The sequence below is a fragment of the Miscanthus floridulus genome, chromosome 9 (genome assembly GCF_019320115.1).
Source record: "Miscanthus floridulus cultivar M001 chromosome 9, ASM1932011v1, whole genome shotgun sequence".
NCBI lineage: Eukaryota > Viridiplantae > Streptophyta > Magnoliopsida > Poales > Poaceae > Miscanthus > Miscanthus floridulus.
This window is the reverse complement of record NC_089588.1, coordinates 63,090,393-63,109,985: the sequence shown is the minus strand read 5'-3', so window position 1 is coordinate 63,109,985 and position 19,593 is coordinate 63,090,393.

Here is a 19,593-nt window from a genome sequence, read left to right as displayed (position 1 = left end):
GAAGGATGCCAATTCTTCGCAAAGCAAATACACGTGCCGGCGCAAGAGCTGCAAACCATCCTAGCTTCCTGGCCCTTTGCATGCTAGGGACTGGACATGATCAGGCCTTTCAAGCCAGCACCAGGTGGTTTTCGGTACATATATGTCATCATTGACAAGTTCTCCAAGTGGATTGAATATAAACCACTCGTCTCGGCTACTACAAAGAAGGCAGTTGCGCTCTTCGAAGATATCATCCACAGATTTGGTCTACCAAACAGCATCATCACCGATCTTGGAACTACGTTTACTGGCCATCACTTCTGGGACTTCTGTGAAGACTATTACATCTCCGTCAAATATGTCTCTATTGCCCATCCATGAGCCAACGGTCAGGTCGAACGGGCGAATGGTATGATCCTTGATGCCCTAAAAAAGCGAATATATCAGAAAGAAGAAAAGCACCTGGGCAGATGGCTCAAGGAGCTTCTAGCTGTAGTCTAGGGACTGCGTACTCAAGCTAGTCGTAGCACCGGTGTGACTCCATACTTTTTGGTCTACGGCTCAGAAGCCATACTACCAGTGGATGTTACTTTTCGAGCACCTAGAGTGGAAAACTATGATGAAGAGTAGGTCGAGGCTGTTTGGTCTGAGGACATCGACAGGGCCAAGGAAGAACGCCTAATCACCTGTGTCCATGTAGCTAAATATCTGGAAGGCTTGCGAAGGTACTACAACTGAAACGTCAAAGGTCATTTATTTGCTGTCGGCGATCTCGTTCTCCGCAGAAAACAAAAAACTGAAGGGTTGCACAAGCTCTCTTCCCCCTAGGAAGGGCCTTATGTCGTCAAAGAGGTTACTCGACTAGGTTCTTATCACCTAAGTGACTTAGAAGGAGTCGATGTTCCTAACTCATGGCACATCGAACACCTTATACGTTTCTATCCTTGAAAACTCCAGATATGTACTCTACAATTTTATTCAGTAAAGTTTTTGGTCTCCATAACTTGTCTTCATTCTGTCTCTATTGTCGTTTAACACCCACTTGTGGTCACTGAGCTATATGCTACTTCATGACGAACTCCAATACGTAATCGCCGTAACAGCGCCGACCACGTTTCTCCAAATCGCCGAACACGATTTCTCCAAATCGCCGAACACATTTTCTCCAAATCACCGAACATGATTTCTCCAAATCACCGAACATGTTTTCTCCACAATCGCCGAACACGATTTCTCCAAATCGCCGAACATGTTTTCTCCACAATCGCAGAACACGATTTCTCCAAATCGCCGAGCACATTTTCTCCAAATCGCCAAACATTTTTTGATCGGAGAGCAACATCCTTTCTTTTCTGTTCTCTTCGGAGACGACCCAGTCTCCGATCTCTACCTACACATGCTATGGGCTCCGCGCTTTGCATTATGGGTGGTCGGCCATGGTCCCTTGGTCACACCTATTTTTCCTACATGTCTACGGGCTCCGCGCTCGACGTTATGGACTATGGGTCAGCCAAGGTCGAGAGTTCAACATAGAATACATTGCTCGGACGCTGCTTATGTTGCCTTTATCTCCAAGTTCGTATAACAACTGCCGAGCAGCACACGTTCCGCGTTGTTTTTTATGGAAAAGACCCAGTCACCGATTTTTCCCTACACGTGCCACAGGCTCTGCGCTCTGCATCATGGGTGGTCGGCTGCGGTTCCTGGGTCACGTCTGTTACTCCTACACGTGCATGGGCTCCACGCTCGATGTTATGGACTATGGGCTGGCCAAGGCCATAGGGATCAGTAGCAGACCAACTGTTCGAATGTTATTTGAACTACGCATAATCGTGTCAGGTTTGAAACTACGAAGATTTTTTCGCCAAACTACAAGCAAACTGCATATATTACATATACATGCACCTTATAGCATTTATTCGACGAATAATTGTTTCTTGCGCTTTCGTGTGTTCTAATTACAGTGTCAAGTTTTCACAGATGATAATCTAAGAGCTGATTACTGAGCTTCGCCATTACCATCCATTTCACCAAACAGGTCTATATCGCCGGCTAGCATCTTCGCTGCGTCCTCGACTTCATCCTCCAGCTGTTGTGTCCCCACGTCGTCCAGTCCTTCGACGAACCCACCCCCTATTGACTGAAGGTCAATGGTAGGGTAATGGGACCGAACAACCATGAGGACATGGGTAGCGACGGTCGTAATGGCATCATGGTTGAAGGTCTTGAAGTTCTCCCATGCTGCCTTGCACCTCTAGATTATGGTGTCGGGACATTGATGCCTGCCATCGTGCTGAGCGGCCGGTTCCAGATCGACGCAGTCAAGTACCAGCTTAATTGCGGTGATTACAGCGTCGAAGTTCTCCTTTTGGACCTTGGCCTCCTATACCAGCACATCGAACTACGCTTTGGCTTTATGATGATAGCCTGCAAGCATTACAATGATCCATTATACAAGGAAGCTACTTCAACAGTAATTCCGACCAGGAGGAATTCATCTTTCAGCTCCTCAGCAAGTTTGTTCGCTCGCTCTGCTTCCTTTGCTTTCTCCTAGCGAAGTTGATCGATGGCCTGGCGCATCTAGCCGAGCTCAGCGTCTTGCTCTATAAGCACAATAGTTGTTAACGAAAATGTGGTTGTTCAGTAATACCAAAGTACATTCGTTGATGTACCGTACCTACTTTCTGTTTGGATACACTGTTGAGTTGTTCGCTTTTCCTCTCCAGCTGCTCGGAAGCACTTTTTAGTTGGTCGGAGACAGCGGTCAGCTGCTCGGACTGGCTTTGCACCAGCTCAGACACAGCCGCCAGCTTTTTGGTAAGGACCCCCTTCTGGTATTCTAGGTCCCGCGCATTCAACTCCGCAAGGTCATGTTCGCGTTGGGCCCTCTGGATATTCTTCTCTGAGAGGTTCCTAGCCTCTTTGAGTTTTTCTTTCTCCTCAGCAAGGGGCTCCATTTGCTTTATTAGCTGGCGGCGCTACTCAGCAACTCAAGATATTTCCTCCAAAATGTATGATGACATTATCATTAACCAATTCCAATAAACAACAAGGACCTTTCTAGATGAAGCATTCACCTTGATCTATTTCGTAACACCGGTAAGGCTAGTCTCTAGTCTCCTGAACTCCTTGGTGGTGTCCTCCTCTTTGACAATAACTATTTCATCACCGCGCTTTCGGGGGATCCGGACTGCTTGGGGTCGAGGTTTGTCATGCACGATCTCCTCCACCTCGTCCTCATCCATTGCAGCCAGGGGGACCACCTGGGGGCTCGGTGGTCGGATAGCAGGTCCGACCACGCCCTCTGAAGTATCGAGGACCGCCGTCTGCTCCTTCGGCACCGAAAGCTTTTCTGCTCCTGATTCCACCATTGCCGAAGGCACTGTCGCCGACTCGTTCGCCATAGTAGGCACTCGCTTGCGGCTACCAAGCCCACCAGGGGCAGCAATTGGCTCTCTCGCATGCTCCCAAACACTCAAGGACTCCAGGGTGTGGTCTACTGGCATCTCCACCACTCAAGGGCTAGTTTCTGGTTGCTGCTCAGTCTGAGCGGGTGGGGCTGGATCAGTTGTTGGCTTTGCACTGTACCAAATTAGTTATTCAGTCACAACAGAAGTAAGGGAAATATAGCAAAGTAATGTCAGCACAAGGACACTTACGGTTTGGTTTGACGGTTCAATTTCTTGAACCGACAGTGCTGGCCTGAGCCTCTGGGCGTAGCCGCGGGGTCGACTCCTATGCTTGGTGGGGGAATTCTTGGCTCTTCCTCAGTTGGCCTTGGTTCCACCTGCTGCTCTGGGGCTGCTTCCGTTTGTTGCTCGGGGACCTTCGTTGCCCGCTCCGCGGGGATTTCCGACGTATGCTGCAAAGCAATTCCCTCCGCTCGTTGCTCAGGGACTCTCCTTGTCAGAGCTTCATGGACTTCTTCGCCTACCTCGGTTTGTTCCTCCGTGCGTAGGTTGCGTGGAGGCCCTTTCGTGCTCGGGGGAGGGTTCGTGAGAATCTCATCGTCGTCAGACCAATCGAACATCGCGGTTCTTCACGTTCGATTGGTCTGGTCATCATCTAGAGAGATGCCGCCTGGTTTGCAGGGAGCAGTCGCTGCTGTTTTCCACTTCTTCTGGGCTAGCTCATCTGCCGTCGACCTCTTCCCCCAGGTTTTTGCCGACACCGGGGGAGGACTCTCCATCCGACCAGTATCCATTCCTCTGGATTCCGCGGAGACGCCGATGGAGCTTTCTTCAATTTGAATTGGTCATCGTGCATCCACTGACGGCGGCCAATCATTTCTCGGCACACCCGAGAAATACACCGCCTGGTCCTACGAATGGATCTTCACATGAGTAGGATCAGTTTATTGCTCGACAGTATAAATAAACTTCTCAGAAACATATAGTCAGGATATTCACCTAAGGAGGCAGATTCTTGCAATTGAAGGCCTTTGTGTACCCTGACAACTTGAAGGAGGCTAGCAGCGCGAACACCTTCATAGTCTGATCTTCAACGTCATTCCTGGATAGTATTTCTAGCCTCTCTCGGGTACCATCGATCTCCCCTTTGAATTCAAAGTCTGGGTGCGCCCTCTCTTTATAGGGTTGTATGCGGCGCACTATGAAACTCGCCGCCACCAATCCGCCATTGGTCTTCATGCCCTTTATTAAGCCGAGGAGTTCATTCACTTGCTCCATGTCGTCATTGCTCGGTAGCTCCGACCAACTCCTCTGGCTTTCTGGGATGTGGTCGGCATTACAACGAACCGCTAGGTGGCTTTGTTTCATGTAGAACCATCTGGTGTTCCACCCCTTCAGCGACATGTTCAGCAGTATGGTAAGGTATTCACTCGCCATCCCATCCCAAAGCTAGAGATACACCCCGCTGACCACCTTGGAACCAGCGCCGCCTCTCTTCTTCAGCCAGAATAGGTGACGGAAAAGATTGAAGTGGGGTAGGATTCCGAGGTATGCCTCACAAAAGTGGATGAAGATTGAGATGTGCAAAATGGTATTGGGGTGGAGATTACACAGAGTAACCCCCCAGAGCTCCAACAGATCCCTCAGAAATGGGTGAACAGGAAACCCTAACCCGTGCCATAAATAGTCTTCGAATACCACTGCTTTGTCAGTGTGAGGCGTGGGAAAGGACTCACCGAGAGCTGGCCGCCATCTAGCGGTCGCACGGTCGGGGAGAACGCTGGCTTCCACCAATCGGTTTAGCTCAGCTTCTCCTATTCATGACGGCACCCACTCCTCATTGCGTCGGGCCATGGCGTCCACCTTCTTGGGACTTGCCTTCTTCGATTTCGTAGCTCCTCTCTTTGGCGCCATCTCTCAGATGTGGTTAGGTTTCGGCGGCGGAGGCAAATGTGGTTGTGGATTCGGCAGCGCGAGAGATGAGGAGGAAGATGAAGTGGAAAAGGTGGGAACGGGGTCTACGACGGCACTATTATATAGGATTTTCCCCATCGTTCCACATTCAAGGGTTTTTTGGGAATCGTTCCCGCGATCTGCGCCGCTCTGATTTCTCTGATGTGGCAAATGGGCCGTTACCTAGGCTTCTGCGCAACCGCAGCCCATGTCGCTCATTTATCGCTGCCTTCAGTTGCTCCTCGCCGAAATATCGCCGACTTCTCCACCATTTATTGAGACTAAGTAACTGACACTGTATAGCCGTTACTCCAATTTTATCTCCATGATTCGATTTCTCCGATAACTCCGCCTGCAGCTTGGGGACTGGCGGCCTGCTCCATTGGTCTTTGATTGTTTTTCTATTTTTGACCCTGGCACCACATGACTGCGTCACCTACTGTCAGGCTCGGGGACTAAGTGGGCACACTTCACCTTGTGGTGAATGTGATTTGTCTCTTTTTGGGCCCTGCCCAGGGACTGGCTGCCTGCTCGGCTAGTTTTCTACTATTCTTCAAGTTTCTGACCCTGGCACCACATGACTACATCATCTGCTGTCAGGCTCGGGGACTAAGTGGGCACACTTCACCTCACGGTGAGTGTGTGGGATTTTTTCTCGAAGACTACATGCCTATAGAGGAAGATTGACTCCTACAACTTTGTTCGGACTCTAAGTGGGCACACTTGGTCCACTGCGGAGAAATTTTCGATTCTAAACTTGAGCTCCTTACACCCTTATGGCAAGCCATACTTGGGTCACTCTGCTCGGCGATGGTTCACGGTGCTCGGCGACAGGTCATGCTGCTCGGCAACGGTTCACATTGCTCAGCAATGGTTCACACTACTCGGCAACGGTTCACACTGCTCGGCGATGGTTCACACTGCTCGGCAATTCAGCATGGTGGTTGGACCATGAGCTTGACTACTTGGCATTATTCGCACCTGCTCGGACGAGCTCAAGACGACGTTGCACAACGGGTACAAGGCGCTCGGGGACTAGCTATGGGGTGTACGACCCCGGATACCCACGGCAGACCACATGGGCTGCGCCCCTAGGGTGGCCCAGCCCACAAGAAGAAGCCTTGTAGGGCACGACTCTGCACGGCGCCTTCCATAAGACATCAGGAAGATATCCTGAAGATACTACGAGATCTGTTAGGATATGTATGATCCCAAGATTCCTGTAATCAGTTATTACTTTCCGGTTATCTCTCAGATCTAACCGACTTATAACCCTGCCTCCCGGACTATATAAGGTGGGCAGGGACCCCCTCTAAAATCACGGCATATCATATGATAGCTAATACAAACCAACAAACCACAGGAGTAGGGTATTACGTCATACTAATGGCATGAACCTGTCTAACTCGTGTGTCTCTGTTGCCTTCTTGTTCTTGATCTCACGCTCCTCTGCCGATCAATCTACCTTCGTGGGATACCCCTCGGAGGACTGCCGACGATATTCTATCGACATATAGTTAGTAAGATTGTTAGTTTAATAGTTATATACTTAGTTACATAGTTAGATAGTTACTTGACATAGTTAGTTAGTAGTACTTAGTAGTTAGTAGTGAATTGATAGTATCTATTTAGTTAGTTATTACATACTAGAGACCTTGTACTTAGTATGCTTCATTTATATTGGACTAAAGGAATTGTGCGTCCTTATGTGTATGAACTAGATGGACAACCTAGTGAGCATATATCATGGAGGCATCGTGGAAAGAGATTGTTATAGATATGTTGAGTTTGTTGAGATGCAAAGCGTGCATGTGTTATTCAATGAGAAGCCTTCATTTAGTGAGTTGGTTGCAAGGGCTCGGGAGGAGCTACATTGCCATGGAGATGATGATGATGATGGCATATCCTTTACATTGATTTGGCATATCACTGTCGAATAGACTTTTCAGTGTCCTTAGAAATAGCGATTGAAGTCTAAAATCAAATAGGCTTTTCAGTCATGGAATCTAGGCTCTCCAGTGTCCTACGATGTAGGCTTTTCAGTGATTCTGAGTAGACTTTCCAGGAGCATTTACAACACAATACAACGGCTAGCAAACCTGCCTTCGCCTATATATATGTGTTCTAGGATGCATTGCTAACCAAAAGGAAAACCAAACTAGTATTCGGTTTCGTTGGAGTAGGAATGCCTAGAGGGTCATCTAGAGGAAAGGGTTTCAGGAGTGGGAGAGGAAAGGGGGGATGAAAGAAACTCCCATTGTGTGGGAGGGTTCTCTTGGTCCTGATTTCTTTGAGAAACCAGTGTATCAGTTTCCCCCCGAGAGCAAGAGTGATTTCACTAAAGAGTGCCCTCTTAGAGGATACGATAACAGGAAGAAAGATTGGCCAAAATGCATGCATGGTGAGGACTGCTTAGTGCAAATGTTCACTGACGGGATCGATAGAGGTCGTCGCTTACATCATACCGATGGCCTGAACTTGTCTAACTCGTGTGTCTCTATTGCCTTCTTGTTCTTGATCTCACGCTCCTCTGCCGATCAATCTACCTTCGTGGGATACCCCTCGGAGGACTGCCGATGATATTCTATCGACATATAGTTAGTAAGATTGTTAGTTTAATAGTTATATACTTAGTTACATAGTTAGATAGTTACTTGATGTAGTTAGTTAGTAGTACTTAGTAGTTAGTAGTGAATTGATAGTATCTATTTAGTTAGTTATTACATACTAGAGACCTTGTACTTAGTATGCTTCATTTATATTGGACTAAAGGAATTGTGCATCCTTATGTGTATGAACTAGATGGACAACCTAGTGAGCATATCATGGAGGCACCGTGGAAAGAGATCGTTATAGATATGTTGAGTTTGTTGAGATGCAAAGCGTGCATGTGTTATTCAATGAGAAGCCTTCATTTAGTGAGTTGGTTGCAAGGGCTCGAGAGGAGCTACATTGCCATGGAGCTGATGATGATGATGGCATAGCCTTTACATTGATTTGGCATATCACCGTCGAATAGACTTTTTAGTGTCCTTAGAAATAGTGATTGAAGTCTAAAATCGAATAGGCTTTTCAGTCATGGAATCTAGGCTCTCTAGTGTCCTACGATGTAGGCTTTTCAATGATTCTGAGTAGACTTTCCAAGAGCATTTACAACACAATACAATGGCTAGCAAACCTGCCTCCGCCTATATATATGCGTTCTAGGATGCATTGCTAACCAAAAGGAAAACCAAACTAGTATTCGGTTTCGTTGGAGTTGGAATGTCTAGAGGGTCATCTAGAGGAAAGGGTTTCAGGAGTGGGAGAGGAAAGGGGGGACGAAAGAAACTCCCATTATGTGGGAGGGTTCTCTTGGGCCTGATTTCTTTGAGAAACCAGTGTATCAGTTTCCCCCCGAGAGCAAGAGTGATTTCACTAAAGAGTGCCCTCTCAGAGGATACGATAACAGGAAGAAAGATTGGCCAAAATGCATGCATGGTGAGGACTATGTCGGTGTGGGACCCTCGGGATACCCCGCAAGGAAGGGAGAAGATCTAGTCTAACTAGGATTCTTCCCATGTAATCTTAGTAGTAGTATTATTCTGTAATCCTATTAGGAACTCTCATTGTAAACCGACTAGGATTCTGACCTCCTGACTATATAAAGGAGGGTAGGGTTCCTAGGGACACAAGATAACACAACACAACACTTGATAATCAATCCAACTCAAAGGCTAACGCCGACTGGACATAGGGCTATTACTCGACCAACGATCGAGGGTCCGAACTAGGATAAATCGACTGTCTCTTCCGTTTACCGTCGAGTTCTACATACGCTGAAGCCCGAACAAACTGCCCTAGGTACCCCTGTGGTAGGCTATCAGTGGTGAGACATCGACAGCTGGCGCGCTAGGTAGGGGCTTTCGGTGACTTTGCATCCGAGAGCTCGATGGACCTCGACAACATGATCTTCTCGATGGGATCAACCTTCATCTTCGGCTCATGGATATACGAGGCGGACGACAATGGCAAGCTCCAGAGCCATCTCCTCAAAAATTCAGATCACCATGAAGACCATTCTATTTTGGTGACTACGATAGATTAACTTACTAAAAGATTCGCGCAGCTCGCAATGTCTGAGCCAACTCAGATTTCGTGGCTTCACGCATCCGATTCAAACTCAGGTTCCGCTTCCGAGACGGAGTCTTATCTGAGTTCTTTTGGAAAACCAAGTTCTTTTCCAATAAGGCTCTAGAACACGACATCAACCTATCAAGAATACAACTCAGAGTACACTCAGAGTACTATAAAGAAGTTGGGTCCTCTTCCATTCAGACTCCACAACATGGCAACGTCTTATCGGGCACAGCTATAACATCTTAACTATAACATCTCAACTATACCACTGATAGGAGCTCAAGAAGGTCTCGTCTTAACTATAACATCTCAAGACTGCATCATCCACTGGCCAGGTTCCGTTCCTGAGGATGGTGGCACTCAACTAGTCGACAATATGACAACAACAATTCTACCCTACCCAGAAGGAGACTCGATCTGTGACCTAGAAGCCTCTACTAAAGTTATCAACAACTCTGATAGTACAGAAACCAACGCCGATGACAGAACAACTCACACTCTAGAAGTATTCATGATTTGCCGTCCTCGATCACCATTGGTCCCCCTAGAAGCGCCCGACGTCAGGTCTTCAGATGAATCTAAGTCCAACATATCACCATTTACCTAGGGGCACAATGGTGAGACCAAGAGTCAGAGGCAAGCCAGAGAGAGAAAGAACAAATTGAAACAAGGACGTCAACGCCATGCTAAGCAGTGCAAGGAAGCTTGGATCAGATATGAGTCAGACCTAGCCGAGTACAATAGAAGAAAATCAGGGCGAGAGGTCGAAGAAGGACGAGCGGTGAATACACCCTACAATAAGATCCGAGAAGCACTAGAAGAACTCAGGGCGACTTCACATCCTAGTGAAAAACAAGAATAGCTCTGGGACTTTCTCCGATCAATAGTCCTAAGGACGCACGATGGAAGGGACCGCTCAAGACTACCTTACAGGTCAACATCTCATGAGCAGGAAGATCAAAATCAAAGGAAGTCCGCTTTCGAGAGACTTGGACCAAGTGGAAGTCACAACAGAGAAAGCAGAAGAAACCATAGTCAAAACGACCGAGTCGAACAACCAAGAAAGGCCAAAAGCAAAGCACCTAATCGAACAGCCACGCAAAACTACTCTCACCAAGACAACAGTTGGCAAGAAGGGCGCGCTAAATCAGAATACACAGAAGCCAGAACGCATAATAGATTCCCCTATTTTGCAAATAGACTTGCTTCAATACTACTGCCTCACAAGTTCAAGCTGTCCAACCACTCCAAGTATGATGGCAAGACCGAACCAAGGCAGTGGCTCAGGATTTACTCACAATCGATTGAATTGGCCAGAGGAGACGATGACATCAAGACCTTGTTCTTTCCCATGGCCCTAGAAACCATGCCCCTTCAATGGTTTGACAAATTGAATCTAGGATCAATCAAAAATTGGGAGGACTTGCAAAGAGCTTTCTGTGAAAATTTTGTGGGTATCATTACACACCCAATCACCCACGCAGAGTTAAAAGGACTCAAGCAGAAAGGAGGTGAAAGTCTTAGAAATTACTATTGATGCTTTGGCGAACTATGAGCTCAAGTACACGACATCACCCAACGAGAAGTAATCGAAGCTTTCTCTCATGGAATCATGGCTAGGTGGCAATTTCAAGACTTCTGCAAAGAAAACCCAAGAAACAATGAAGAATTCAGATGAATAGTGGAAAAGATGATTACCGTAGAGGAAAAGACACGAGAAAGATTTCTGGATAGAAACAACCGAGACATCCCAAACAAGCAAAATCATCGAAACATGAGCTGAAAAGATGCTTGAGCCCGCCGATGAGGGTAGCTAATAAGCTAACACCCGAACCAAAAAAGCAAAATGGCTGAAATTATGCCTGAGCATACCGGCCGAGAGCAAAAGAGCTGAAAAGATACTTGAGCCCGCCGATGAGGGTAGCTAATAAGCTAACACCCGAACCAAAAAAGCAAAATGGCTAAAAATACGCCTGAGCATACCGGCCGAGAGCAAAAGAGCTGAAAAGATGCTTGAGCCTGCCGATGAGGGTAGCTAATAAGCTAACACCCGAACCAAAAAGCAAAATGACTGAAAATACGCCTGAGCATACCGACCGAGAGCAAAAGAGCTGAAAAGATGCTTGAGCCCGCCGATGAGGGTAGCTAATAAGCTAACACCCGAACCAAAAAAGCAAAATGGCTAAAAATACGCCTGAGCATACCGGCCGAGAGCAAAAGAGCTGAAAAGATGCTTGAGCCCACCGATGAGGGTAGCTAATAAGATAACACCCGAACCAAAAAAGCAAAATGGCTAAAAATACGCCTGAGCATACCGGCAGAGAGCAAAAAAGCTAAAAAGATGCTTGAGCCTGCCGATGAGGGTAGCTAATAAGCTAACACCCGAACCAAAAAGCAAAATGGCTAAAAATATGCCTGAGCATACCGGTCGAGAGCTAAAGAGCTGAAAAGATGCTTGAGCCCACCGATGAGGGTAGCTAATAAGTTAACACCCCAACCAAAAAAGCAAAATGGCTAAAAATACGCCTGAGCATACCGGCCGAGAGCAAAAGAGCTAAAAAGATGCTTGAGCCTGCCGATGAGGGTAGCTAATAAGCTAACACCCGAACCAAAAAGCAAAATGGCTGAAAATATGCCTAAGCATACCGGCCAAGAGCAAAAGAGCTAAAAAGATGCTTGAGCCCGCCGATGAGGGTAGCTAATAAGCTAACACCCGAACCAAAAAAGCAAAATGGCTGAAAATACGCCTGAGCATGCCGGCCGAGAGCAAAAGAGCTAAAAAGATGCTTGAGCCCGCCGATGAGGGTAGCCAATAAGCTAACACCCGAACCAAAAAAGCAAAATGGCTGAAAATACGCCTAAGCATACCGGCCGAGAGCAAAAGAGCTAAAAAGATGCTTGAGCCCGCCGATGAGGGTAGCTAATAAGCTAACACCCGAACCAAAAAGCAAAATGACTGAAACTAAGCCTAAGCATAAATCGGAGCAATTTTCTAAATAGCAAGAGGCTCGGGGCTACACTCAAAAGATCCCAAGAAGCGCTACATGATTTCGCTCAGAAAAGCACTAAGATGACGCTTGTACCTACTCGGCAGGACCTGAAGGAACAAGACGAGGCTTCCAGAACTCAACCATGAAGTGCTTGGGGGCTTGTCGATCCCAGGATGTTTTTGCATCCAGGGAAAGGACCGGAGGCTGACCACATCCCGAGTTAAACCGAAAAGAAGAAGCCGAAGATACTTGAGATCACCGGTACTAAGTCGTTTCAATACTAACAAGAACAGAAAGTCTGTCAAAACAACGATCTACATATACCGAGTTGTTTACACGGCACAAACGAAAGCCAGAAAAGCACTCGACAGATCATGAAAATTTGTCAAGACAATGATCTACCTAAACTGGGTTGTTTACAAGACGAAGAACTACAGGCAAAGTTGCTTACAAGTCACAGACGAAAGCCAGAGAAGCACTCATCAAATCAAGAAAGTCTGTCAAAACAATGATCTACATATACCGAGTTGTTTACACGGCACAAACGAAAGCCAGAAAAGCACTCGACAGATCAAGAAAGTTTGTCAAGACAACGATCTACCTAAACCGGGTTGTTTACAAGACGAAGAAATACAGGCAAAGAAGACATCAACAAAAAATAAAGAAATCTTCATTCAATCTTCATTCAAAAAGAAGTTTAGTGTTCTATTACAGAAGCTGGAGTACAAAGGTCAATTACATCAAGCATTGTCATCAGGAGAAGAAATATCAATGTTAAGATTATCAACAATCCTCCTGGCTAAATCTTCAACCTCAGGCTCCACCTTCTCAACAGCATCTAGATATTCTTGACTCTCGACTTCATCAGCAACCTTGGACAAAGGAAACTTCGGAGAAAGAACCTGGACCTGGGCAAGAACATTTTTGGTACATAGTTGGGCACACCTCTTCACAAACTCTTGGAAACGGGTCGACACTTGGGGAATAAACTGAGCCCAAGATTGACCATCATCCGCTAAAGTTCAGAGAAGACCGGCTACTGACCGAAAGGATTTCCATAAAGCATTCCAGTTCTCAGTAGCCGTCGCCAACTTGCCAGTCAAGACTTCGATAGTTTTTTGGGCCTGCACAAGATCCCTATCAGCTCCACGCCTAATCAACTTAGCAAGCGTGAGTTCTTCTTCAAACATCTCTAGTCGCTTTGCTAGCTTCCAAGCCCGGGGGCTAAGTGCCAATAAGTACTCGATGTGGTTCCTCTGGCTCGCCTGGTGCATAAGATCGGGGGCGGACGCCACAAAAACTACTCGGATGATGACTTGAGTGAAGATTCAAGATCCTTGAGTTGATTAACATCACTCAGAAGACTACTTCAAAATAGGAGCTTCCAAAAACATAAGATTCAAGACCCTCCAACTTTTTGTTCCAAATAGCAAGAGGCTCGGGGGCTACACTCAGTGAGTGCACTTTTTCTTCGAAAAAGCGCACATCACCAAGAAGACTTCTTCAAGACAAACCACTTCAAGACCTTACGACAAAAAGAACCCAGACCAAGCTATAACCAAGTTCTTTTTGATAAAGAACCCAGGTATATGCTTGGGAGCCCTTCGACGAAGAATCAAAGCAATTTCAAGACAAGACCCTCTAGCTCCTTGTTCCAAATAGCAAGAGGCTCAGGGGCTACACCTAAATGGGAGTACTTTTTTCTTCAAAAAGGTACACACCACGCAAAGATCTCATGAAGCGTTACACGGTTTTGCTCAAGAAAGCACTCGGACGACGCTTGTTCCTGCTCAACAAGACCTGAAGGAACAAGACGAGACTTCTAGAGCTCAACCATGAAGTGCTCGGGGGCTTGTCGGTGCGGGACCCTTGGGATACCCCGCAAGGAAGGGAGAAGATCTAGTCTAACTAGGATTCTTCCCATGTAATCTTAGTAGTAGTATTATTCTATAATCCTATTAGGAACTCTCATTGTAAACCGACTAGGATTCTGACCTCCTGACTATATAAAGGAGGGCAGGGTTCCTAGGGACACAAGATAACACAACACAACACTTGACAATCAATCCAACGCAAAGGCTAACGCCGACTTGACCAATGATCGAGGCTCCAAACCAGGATAAATCGATTGTCTCTTGCGTTTACCGTCGAGTTCTACATATGCTGAAGCCCGAACAAACTGCCCCGGGCACCCCCGCAGCAGGCTATCGGTGGTGAGACATCGACAGACTACTTAGTGCAAATGTTCGCTTCTTCAAATGCCTATGAGCATGGGTAATTGCTATTACATTTTGTTTGTTAAATATGTTTCTCGAATACCCTTACAACTCACAGGACATACTTATTGTAGTCTTCCGAGTCCGAAGAAAACTGTGGGTTCACTAGGTGGGTCGATCCTCGACCAATTTATCCGCATCAGCAGTACATCTACTACCTGCAGGACCAAATCTTCGATCTACAAAGCAAAGTTAGAAGCGGGTACAAGGAAGACGAAGACAACGATAACAACAATGGTGCAAGTTCACAGGAGGCACTCTACAATGATCCATACTGCACCTGCCCTAATCACAAGAACAAGGGGCCTCCGCTGTCACCCCCGCCACCACCATCACCAACAATGGGAGGCTATTGTGGAGAAGGTGCAACACAATTTGCTATGTGGCCACACTACTAGGACGACCCTATCTTATTCACATGGCACATCCATGTGTTTGTTGTTTGGTTTAATTACCTAAGACATGTTAGGTTTAGTCGAAGGAACTATGTACCCTTGTTTGGTACATGTTCTCACATGCCATTTCTTGTGCTTGTTGTTCGCTTCAATTACCTAAGGAATGTTAGGTTTAGTTCAGGACCTCTGTACCCTAGTTCGGTACATGTTCTCACATGCATTTCATGTGTTTTGTGTGTTGGATTATATAATGCCCTACTTCGTTAGGTTTTGTTTGTAGCATGTGATCATATTTCACTACGTCCACAGTATTAAACTGAATATTATGGCCACAAATAATGAAAACAACTACATAATGAAAAGTACAATACTATGACACCTTAAACAACACAATAATACTAGAAGTACGTGTTGACAAATTAAATAACGCAGTACATGACCTAAGCATGCCCATACTTAAAGTGCATTACATGACAACATAATGAAAAGTCCAATAGTAGACAACATTGTTCATGAATAAACCATAGAACTAGCAAGTAATGGAGACTACTGAGTGCAACGAGGCCACTTCCCTTCCTCAGGGCATCGGGATTCTCCTCCATCGCTGCTTTTTGCTCGGCGTGCACGCTCAAACTTCTTCTCCCTCTCCTCCCTGTACGCAGCAACACACCTCCTTTTCTCCTCTTCCTTGTGCTCCTTTTTTGCAGCCTCCTCTCCACGTCTCTTCTCCATCATCTCCTTGTCCTCTGCCTCCCACCGCAATAGTTTCTGCATCCATTCCTTGTCTTCAGGCTTGATCTCAGTGTTGATCCACTGCTCAAAATCACAGAGCGGTGGAGGGGTCTACAAAAAATGCAATTGTTACAAAACAAAAAAATCATGCAAGATGTCATATGACACAAACATCAATTCCTCACCATCTTGTTAATGCGGCACTAACAAAGTGTAGGCTCAAACGCAAAATTGGAACACATCCAAATACCTCTGCCTATACGTGTCCTCTTCATCGGACTTGGCTACCTTGCAAGGATCGCCGCAAAAGCACATGGACACTGGAACACCACTAGGCAGAGGCAACGGGTCGAAGGCATTTCTTGTCATCCAATCATAACTACAATTTAGCCATTTTCGTTCTAAGAACTAAAAGCAATTAACATTAAACCCTACACCTAGGGTTTCCATTTGATCCACAACAATGAACCCATATCATAACAACGTGCGCTGAGGTTACCTTGGATTGGTAGCTTTTCCATGCTTTGGCATCCTACAGTTGTATAATATAAATATTAAAATTGCATGAAACCCTAAGTAATGATGATTCTTAAATAGAAAAATCCAACTAATATATACCGAATTGATTTGAAAAAAAACTAGGAGGGAGCAAGGATACCTTGCTCTCAAAGATCTAGGGATCAAATCAAAGTTTTCAAGGTCCAATATGCCAATTTGTGACATAGGGCGAAGTGGGGAGAGAAAAAAACCCAAGAGGAGGAGAAAGAAGAGGAGGAAGGCTCGAGCAGGAAGGTTCGGCGCTGGGTTAAAACACCACCTCGGTGCCATAGATCTTGATGCCATTCTTGGTGCCAATAACCACGGTGCCAAGCTTGGCGTCAATAACCATGACACCAAGCTCGGTGCCAAGATCTACGGCGCCAAGCTCGGCGCCAAGATCTATAGCGCCAAGGTGCCTGCCAAGTCACCTCCACATCTACATCGAGCCTAAAAGGATCAAGATGCCCAAGAGGGGGGTGAATTGGGCTAATTCTAAATTATTGCAATACTTAAGTCCTACACTTAGCCTATTTCACCCCTTGTGCCTAAAATGTGTTTCTATTGCTTTCCCGCACAAAAGTTTTGCACCCTAGGTTCCAATCCTACTCTAGCATGGCAATTCTAGGAATGTAAAGACATAAAATGAATTTCTGAAATGTAAATGCTCAAAGGAAAGAGAGGGAAAGGAACACGGCGATATTTTCCTGAGGTATCGGATAGTCGCCACTTCCCACTAGTCCTCGTTGGAGCACCCATGCAAGGGTGTAGCTTCCCCTTGATCCATGCAAGGATCAAGTGCTCTCTATGGGCTGATTCTTTGACACTCCGTCGTGGTGAATCGCCCACAACCGCTCACAACTTGACTTGGGTCTTCCACAAGATTCGCCGGATGATCACCAATCTCCCAATCACCACCGAGCCATCCAGGTGATGGTGATCACCAAGAGTAATAAGCACAAACTCTCACTTGACCAAGACAAGCCTAATGAGAAAGGTGGATGCACACTTGCTACTCCCTATGCACTAATGAGGTCCTTAATCTTGGATTATCAAATCTCAATCACTCCACTAGGCTCTTGCTCTCCCTTGCACTCCAAAGGTGTTTCTCAGCTGAACAAATAGGCAACAGACCTCCCATGGATGAGTGGAGTAAGTATTTATACCCCCTCATTCAAAACATAACATTTGGAGGCTATGTCATCACTCTGTGGGCTGACCGAATGCTCTGGTCAGTTATACCTGCCACTGTGTTAGAGAGAGCGATTAAGCTCTGACCGGACTCTGACTAGCGTCCGGTCAACACCTACCGGATGCGTCCAGTCAAGAAAAAGCCTCTTTAGAACCTCTCTAAAGTAGACTAGACGCAGGCACCCTAGCATCCGGTGCTCCTCCACTCAGCGTCCGGTCAGTACCAGACGACTGCAGTTGATTGAATGAACTGACCGAACTCACCCTCTAGCGTCCGGTCACAACCAGACCAACGTCCAGTCAGTCATTTGACCCTCCATTCACTTCCAACTCAAAATCCTATGTGAATGAAGTTGACTCCAATTGATCTTAGGGCTATTCCTGAGCTACCTAGTGCTAGGTTTGATAAGTGTGCACCACACCTAACCCACTAGACTCAGCTAGGTCAAGCTACTAGTCCCTACCCCCTTAATAGTACGGCCAAAGGAAAAACAAAGTCCTAAACTACTCTAACTGTCACTCCAACACCAAACGACACTTAGAACTAGTCTGTCCTTTACCTTGTCGTCCATCCTTTGAAAACCAAAACAATTTCTATCAATAGGGGCATGACAACCATGATTGCCCAATCAATTTCCATTACCATGACCTAACTCAAATTGCTTCTACAAAACACATGTTAGTCATAGTAATCTCGTATTGTCATTAATCACTGAAACCCAACAAGGAGCCTAGGTGCTTTCAATCTCCCCCTTTTTGGTGATTGATGACAACACAACCTCGAGTATGTAAAAGAGATGAGTGAGGTTTTCAACATGTTTGGTTCATATAAGCATTTGACAATAAGAACAAAGGGGTTAGACATGCTTAAATGACCCAAGCCAACATGGTGTACTCAAAAGATATGAATTAAGCATGAGTACATGAAGTAAAGCTCATTTGAATCAGAGTAAAACACGGAAGCAAAGCAAATGAGCATAACCAAGTGACATGATATATATATATCAATGTAGAGAGCACACATGTCACATAAGTCTCACCATCACATGTATATAATACAATGCATGAAAGTAAATGTGAATGCATGAAGTATCACACACAAAAGACCAAAAGAAACGAATCGAGACCATCTCACACGCTCCCCCTAGATCTAACGTAGTAAACGTGAATGCACGAAGTATCACACACAAAAGACCAAAAGAAACAAATCGAGACCATCTCACATGCTCCCCCTAGATCTAACATACTCGCTCCCTCTCCCCCTTTGGCGTCAAGCACCAAAACCTAAGGGTCGGACGATGGGATAGGAGCAGACGAGTTGGGTGCTGAGGTGCGGTGAGAGACCTGGAACTAAGTTGCATCATCCTCTGACCCTGAACTCTAAGGAGTCTGGCCCTCTATAGCTAGAAGTGAAGGTGAAGCGATCTGGGTCTGGTCAGTAGCTGGCGTGGCCTATAACTTTGCAGGTGTCACTGTAGGAAGAGGAGCCACATCTGCCACTGTAGCTATCACTAAAGCCTCAAGTGTAGGGGTGACTGTCTAAGGTGGCTCGGATGATGCAATAGACGACAGAATCATCTCAGTAGTCCCGGTAACTAGAGCAGCTATGGTAGGGACAGGGACTCGGAACACTAGAGGTGTAGGCTACCCTATAAGCTCACTAACGCTGAAGAAGTTTGAGTCGGAGTGAAGCCCATAACAATAGGAGTAAAGTGCAGACCCTGAGCTATCCCTAGTGAAGCAAACCACTGAGACACCTACTCTGTAGGTGAGGTAAACTGAGGAGCTAGTTGTCTCTAACTTGGAAGCCCACTAGGCTGTACAGCTGGAGTCACTGGAGTGGTGGTGGTAGGCTGGCCTATCTGAAATGTAGACTGCTGAGGATCAACCCCAATAGTAGTGAATACATGCAGCATGAGGCTGAGTAACTATTGCTGAATCATAAGTTGTTGCTGCTGCATGGCTTGTTGCTGCCGCTAAAACTCATCATATCATGCCTGAACCTGAG